Below are 7,193 nucleotides of genomic sequence, written 5' to 3'. Positions count from 1 at the left end.
ATTTGTACCCCAAGTTCTTTGGTCATATCGCACTTCATATCGGACTTCAACAGGAGAAACTCCATTCTCACTTGCCTTTGGCACAGAGGCGGTTGTCCCTGTTGAGCTCGAGCAAGCAACATTCCGAGTCCAGAACTACATTCAAAGTGAAAATGACAAACAACTCACCCTCAACTTGGATTTAGTCGAGGAACACAGAAACCAAGCTCACTTGAGGAATGTCGCTTACAAGCAGCGCATCTCCAACTATTATGACTCTAGGGTCAAGCCTCGTTCTTTCAAAATAGGAGACTGGGTCTTAAAGAAAAGATTACTCTGCGACAGAGTCCCGAGTGAAGGCACACTTAGTCCAAACTGGGATGGACCGTATGAAGTCATTGGCATCAGTTGCCCTGGCTCTTACACACTTAGAAGCTCCGATGGCAAGACCCTTGGCCATCCATGGAACGCTGATCACTTGAAGTACTACTACAAATAGACTCACGATGTACAAGTGTTGAGCTATAGCCGTTCGGCATCCTATGTAATGAAGGCCATTTGGCAATGAATTCAATAAAGAGGTAATTTAGCCAACTCAGCCCTCACCCTTTTACATTCCTAGCAATGGAACACTCAAGTGTTGAAACCTCAAAGCAGATATATCCAACACGAAACAAAATCTAAGTATGTGTCGACAAGACTATACAAAGAAAGGAACAACCAAACAAGGGTTTATATCCAAACAATAGATCTATTCATACATAGCCAAACATGCATTAATAATAGTGCAAACACTCATAAACACCTAAAATCCAAAACTCTCAAGCTTATAACATGGGCACATGTTATACACACATCAGACTACTACATCCAGAATACATGCAGATAGTAAAGACACTGCTATTCATTCTCATCTGAAGCCGAACCCCTGGCAGTATCACTCCGCGTCCTACCATCATCCTCTGCATCCCCAAGACCCTCTTCACCATGCTGAGTCTGTGCATCAGCACTACCTTCATTATCAGACTCATCTTCGCTGCTAGGATCAACAGCAAGGACAAATGTCTCGCCCTTTCGATGATGCTCATCTATATCTTCGTGGTATTTTCGAAGAATGCTCCCATCATCATAACGATCAAGGACGGCCATCCATTTCCTTTTTTCAAAGCGAGCTTCTTGAGCACAGTGGGGTTTAATAGCAAGATGAAAGGTCGAAGAACTTAAGTATTCTTGCACAGCAGCCTCCCTTTCAGTTGGAATGCTCTTCTCCAGTTCAGAAATCTCAACTAAGGCACCATCCAATTCTCCCCTAACCTTGGATACCTCCAAGGTAGCCACCTCCAACTGTTTTTTAGTTGCCTCAAACAATTTCTTAAGCCTTAGGTTCTCACCATTTCGCCTTTTCAAGCTCTCCATGGTTTCGTCCTTCAGTTGGAGAGCCTGAGTCAAAAGTCTCTTATTCCTTCGGGCCTCGTCCACAAGCTGCTTATTCTCCTTCAGTTTTGCCTTGTACCGCTCAACCTCTTGCAGTCTGTCGTGATACTCGGCCATGACCTGCATGGCAAGACGATCATCACTACCTAAATAATGATAATAAAGAGGAAAAAGTAAGGAAATGACAAAGTAACACTCACATATGAAGACAGCTTCAACATCCGGTCGCAATCCGATTCATCCTTAGCTAAGGGCTCTCCGAGCTCATCGAAGGCGAATCGACGCCCTGCCAAGCAATTGTTGATATCCCCAAAATCCTTTGGCCGCGTGGCAATCCTCAAGTCCTTCCACGGGACACTGCCAGCTCTTTCCTTGCCTTTCCCCTCATGGCGGGAACCGGGATCATTTTCCTGGACAGTGTGCTCCATAGTAAGAGGAGGAGGCAACAGTCGGCTCCCTTCTCCTACAACTACGGCAGCAGCATTTTCAACGGCCTCGACTCCAGTCTTCCTAAAGGCAGGCCCCTTAAGGACCCCATCTTGGGACTTAGGTCTAACGGATGGTTCCCCTCGGAACTTATGAATTTTCTTATGCGGTAGGATGTCTTCCGAAGGAACTAACACTGGTGCTCTCCTTTTATGGGTGCTAGTCCCTGTTTTCTTGCTTACCTTCTCCACTGCATAAGGAAAATCAAAATAAGAAATACAACTTTCCAAATAAAGTAAGGAATTGAGCTAAGTTTACATGAAGGATACAACTTACTCGATCGTCCCTGGCTCTCGAAAACTAAGGGTTGGAAACCGTACCGACGAAATAAGGGTCGTAGCTTGCTTAAGTGTCTATCCTCTTTGGGCACCCTCAACACCTTCTCTATGTCAGATAGCTCCTGCCCAAACAGTTGGATGGTGCCCCGCGTCACTACATGAAACAAAGTGTTAGAAGCAAGAAAAGACCACAACAAATAGCAAATAGTACGAACGGTTGATACGTTACAACCTACAGTCTGGAAGTGAGTAAGCACACGTCGCTCAGGCGTGACACCCTTATCATACTCCCAATCATTATACAGAAAGCACCAACGGTTTTTCCATGTGTAGTATGCCTTTTTCTTACCATACACAATACGCTCTCTCTCACTCCGACATGCACACTCGGCATAACCAGTGCATGATTTTGCTGGGTGCATCTTGTAACAGTAACGCCACTGATGGAAGGAAGGCTCACACAACCCACACTCCATCCAAATGATATAAAATCCAATCAAAGTATCCCAGAAACCAGGACTGAGTTGCCCAGGTGCATATCCGATCAAAGATAACATCTTTTGCAACCACGGATGTAAAGGTAGTCTCACCCCTAAAGTCAGTAATATCTGGGTGTAGAACATAACATGACCCTGGGGAGGCTCAGAAGGCCATTCTTCATCATGTACCAAGCGTATCCCTACACTACGAGGGATATTACATGACTGCCTTAGCGCCTCAACCTGCTTCTCATTATTTAACAAGTTATTCTTTAGATGGTCTGCTGTGAACTCAGAGCGAACTATGGGTATGGCATCAAAAACAACCCCCTCACCCAACGCCATGGAGGAAGAACTAGCAATAGCTAAAGTTCGACGGTTGGGAAGATCATCCAATGTTTCTCTAGTACAGGACTCTAACAAAGACCCTGAAGACTCCGACATTGCAGACTCAGACTTAGAGCTAAAGCTAGAAGAGCCCTCATCACTAGAACTTCCAGGCTCTGACATCTACAATAAGAAGAAACAAATTCTATCACTACATGCATGATCAAAACATAAGGAAGTTCCTATATTACCCACATGAAGATGGTGCAAAGCGATGCCGGAACCCTTCTCAATCAGAAAGCAATCCGTCTTCCACAGTCACTACAAAACAAGCAAATGAAGACCGTGTCAAGCGCCCAAAAAAAAAAAAAAAAAAAAAAAAAAAAACAGCTTCATCTACAAAGCTTCACCATCAAAGCTTCACCTACAAAAGCTTCACCCACAAAGCTTCACCTAAAAAGCTTCACCCACAAAGCTTCACCCAAAAAACTTCACCCGAAAAGCTTCACTTAAAAAAGCTTCACCTACACAGCTTCACCTAAAAAAGCTTCACCTAGAAAGCTCCCTCTACATACTTTCACCATCAAAGCTTCACCTAGAAAGCTTCATCTACAAAGCTTCACCATCAAAGCTTCACCTACAAAAGCTTCACCCACAAAGCTTCACCTAAAAAGCTTCACCCACAAAGCTTCACCCAAAAAACTTCACCCGAAAAGCTTCACTTAAAAAAGCTTCACCTAAAAAAGCTTCACCTAGAAAGCTCCCTCTACATACTTTCACCATCAAAGCTTCACCATCAAAGCTTCACCTAGAAAGCTTCAACACAAAACCTTGCTCCAAATAAACAAATTTTGTTCACAAAACCCAAGATGCCCTTGAACTTGTACAAAAACACTTGGGTAAACATAAACATTTTTTGTTTTACACCCACAAGGGCCCAAAATTTTCCTTCTTATTTGTTCACTTATATATGTTCCCAAACATATTATGATAGATCAAATAATAATTCAAAGTCCAAAATTTAGTTATGGACAAAAATACAAGCAATTCACCAGTACTGAAGTTGCTACAAAAACTGGAATCTTCCCCAGCCTAGAAATCCAACAAAGCTTCGCCTCCTTTTCTCTATCAAATTTTTGCAGCTGCTGCTTTTCTCCAATGGAGCTGAATTTTGGACACCCTCTAGTTCTTGAGCAGATGAACAACTTTCAAGAAGGAACCATTTCTGTTTGAGCCACGGAAATTAAAGTGTTGAAGCTCCAAGCATGACAGTCGGATTCTTGCAGATTTCGAAGCTGCTGTGATGTTTCGAAGATCTGGAAATATTTAACCATTAGTTCATTCTGAAATTTTGATATGTTATGAAAGAGACGATGAGGAACAACTTCAATGAAGAAAGCATGCTGATCTGAACAATCGAAAATGGAGTTTCGAAGCTCACAACAAATCTGACGGGTTGACAGAAAAAGAATAACCAGTCATTCATCATACCTGAATTTCTTGAGTTATACAGCTCCGAGGGATCTCAATTTTGGATATGTTGTAGTTCACAAGTTAAGGAACAACTTCGATGAAGAAAGTATGTTGATCTAAGCAAGAGAAAATGGAGTTTTTGAAGCTCACAACAGGTCTGACGTGTTGACAGACAAATGATGAACAATCACTCGTCGTACCTGAATTTCTAGAGTTGTACTGATCTGATGGCTCTCAAATTTGGATATGTTGTAGTTAAGGAATTAAAGAACAACTTTCATGAAGACAACTTTGTGATTCGAGCTACAGATGATGGTCTTATATTGAAAACCAATTCAGGGTGTTAGGGGAAATGAAAAACAATTCCACCAAAGAAACATCATTATGATGTTTCATCATTATGGTGTTTTCATCATTATGATGCTTTCATCATTGTGATGCTTCCATCATTGTGATGCTTCCATTATGATTGTAATGCACCAACGGTTACACCCTCTATCATAGCAGTATGTGTGTGTATCTCCCTATAGTCATCCTGTGCAAGACTATCGTAGTCAGATGGCTTTCCATAAAACAGCTACCAACCGTTACACCTTCTGCAATTCCACTTATTCGGGCCTAGCAACCTTCATAAACAAAATATATGAAGAAAAAGTCCGGGGCTACCACTTAGAAAACAAAAGAATGAAGTTTTGGTACTTACGACATGGACTATTAGCAAGACACCTCATTCGTCCACTCCCTCGACTAGAGCCTTGGGGGACTCCCACCATATGCTACTACGCCTTGGTACTCAAAAGTTCGTGACTACTCAGTGACTTGGATTTTTCAAGTCTCCAACCGAGAAGTTTTCCTCACTCGGGAAATTAAGGGAACACTACCTCAAACTACATGCTTCACTCACAAAGCTTCAACAATACAGGTTTCAACAAAAGCAAAAATTCAAAGAACTTTATGAAGAAGGCTTTGGTGTATTTAACACAATATGTTGAAATGAAGCAAAGCTTATTTATTAATATTTTCGATAAGCCACAAATATGTACATATACATGAGTCAAAATAAACAAACAAAAGGGAGCCTTCACAAAGGTTGCTTAGGGGAAGTCTCAGCAGTCGGTAGAGCCCCAGAAAGAGAAAGCACCGGAGGGTGGTTATCCGGAGCCTCAGTACTTGACAAAACCCCAGAAGGAGGAGGCATTGGAGGTTCATCATTTGAAGCTTCATTACCAGGTACAGCCCCAGAGGACGAAGGCAATAAATGCCTTTGGAACAAACCCACAAACCGCTGATGATCAAGTAAAACCTTACCATCAGATTCCTTCATCTGGTCAAGCTTCCTCTTCATGTTTGTAGCATAGTCATGGGCGAGCCGGTGCAACTGCTTATTCTCATGCTTGAGCCCTCTAATCTCCTGTTTGAGACTCATCACTTCAGCAGCCAATGATTCAACTTGGCGGGTTCTAGCAAATAGGCGTTGGGCCATATTAGACACAGAACCTGCACACTGAACACTAAGAGCCAGAGAGTCCTTAACAGCCAACTCATCAGACCGTTTGGAAAGTAGTCTGTTATCTTTGGGAGTGAGAAGGTTCCTGGCCACCACTGCAGCGGTCATATCATTCTTCATCACAGAATCCCCAACGGTAAGAGGACCAGTAGGGGATATGAAGGATGGGCGCCATATGTTGTCTGGAGAAGGCGTGGCTGTCTCTTCTCCAAGGTTCAAGTCAAAACGACGGTCGGAGGGTCCAGACATTTTCAAATGTGTTGAAAAAGGAAGAGGTCAGACAAATCAAGATCTTAGAAGTGCAAGAAATGAGCTTCTACTGGTAGAGATTCAAGTGTGCTGTGGAACTTAATGCCAGCCTCTATAAAAATCTGCACTCGACGGAGCTTCAGAAATCGAAGAGGCGTTTGCTTTCTCAAAAGCTGGGCTGCTCAGAGACCACGAGGGCCGATCTCAGAAATCGAAGAGGCGTTTGCTTTCTCAAAAGCTGGGCTGCTCAGAGACCACGAGGGCCGATCTCAGAAATCGAAGAAGCACCTGCTTTTGCAGCCTCGTCAGCACCTGTCACATGCACAATCAGCTTTGCGGAAATTACGGGCAATCTGTCGAAGATTTCTGGTGAAGTAGAAAGCACGTGAATCTTACTGTTCAATCACCGCTCTCCATATGCACCATCAACTCCTCGGGTACCACATATAACTTTGTCAAAGATCTCTGACAAAGTTTAGGCACGAGAATTTCGAAGTTCCAGCTACCCTACTATTACCCATAAGGGTAAAGGAACAGCACCACTGCTTGACAACTGGAAAGTCCCTATGTGTGTCGACCTCCGTGTTTTGCGGCAAGACAAGTTGGCAAGAACGTCCAACCTTTACTCACATTCGAGAAAAAACTCTCAACATAATTACTTTCTCAAAAACCGGAGCAGCACCGCTTTCCGAATCTCGAGAGTCAGATCCTCGACGGGATTGCTTGTTCGAAAACCGAAGAGGCACAACTCTCAGAACTTCGAGAGCCAGATTTCCTTAGATAAAGCTTGTCTGTAATCTTCACACGTAATATCAGCTTTCCAGATACCACATACCACTTTTTCAAAGTGCTCTGACAAAATTAAAACACGTGAAGCTGGCAGCTCCCACTACATTGCTGTGACCAAGAAGGGTAAAGGAATAGCATTACTACTTGTTATTGGGAAATCCCTATATACATTGACCTCCCTCCTCAACGGAC

At 43.1% G+C, this 7,193-nt stretch overlaps 1 long non-coding RNA gene across 2 annotated transcripts; it reads right to left on the bottom strand.

The window, feature by feature from the left end:
• Positions 1 to 2,709: 2,709 nt before the first annotated feature.
• Positions 2,710 to 5,753, bottom strand: LOC126588551 (uncharacterized). 2 transcript variants are annotated; one of them, XR_007611519.1, is made up of 3 exons: positions 4,475 to 5,416; positions 4,036 to 4,299; positions 2,710 to 3,304 (listed from the first exon to the last, which is right to left on the bottom strand). It is a non-coding gene; the product is annotated as an uncharacterized LOC126588551 (long non-coding RNA). The 2 variants fall into 2 exon arrangements; XR_007611518.1 differs by lacking the exon at positions 2,710 to 3,304 and having other exon boundaries at positions 3,815 to 4,299; positions 4,475 to 5,753.
• Positions 5,754 to 7,193: the final 1,440 nt, after the last annotated feature.

Source organism: Malus sylvestris, chromosome 11 (genome assembly GCF_916048215.2).
Source record: "Malus sylvestris chromosome 11, drMalSylv7.2, whole genome shotgun sequence".
Lineage (NCBI taxonomy): Eukaryota > Viridiplantae > Streptophyta > Magnoliopsida > Rosales > Rosaceae > Malus > Malus sylvestris.
The sequence above is the reverse complement of the archived record's forward strand: the minus strand, read 5'-3'. Positions and strand labels throughout refer to the sequence as shown.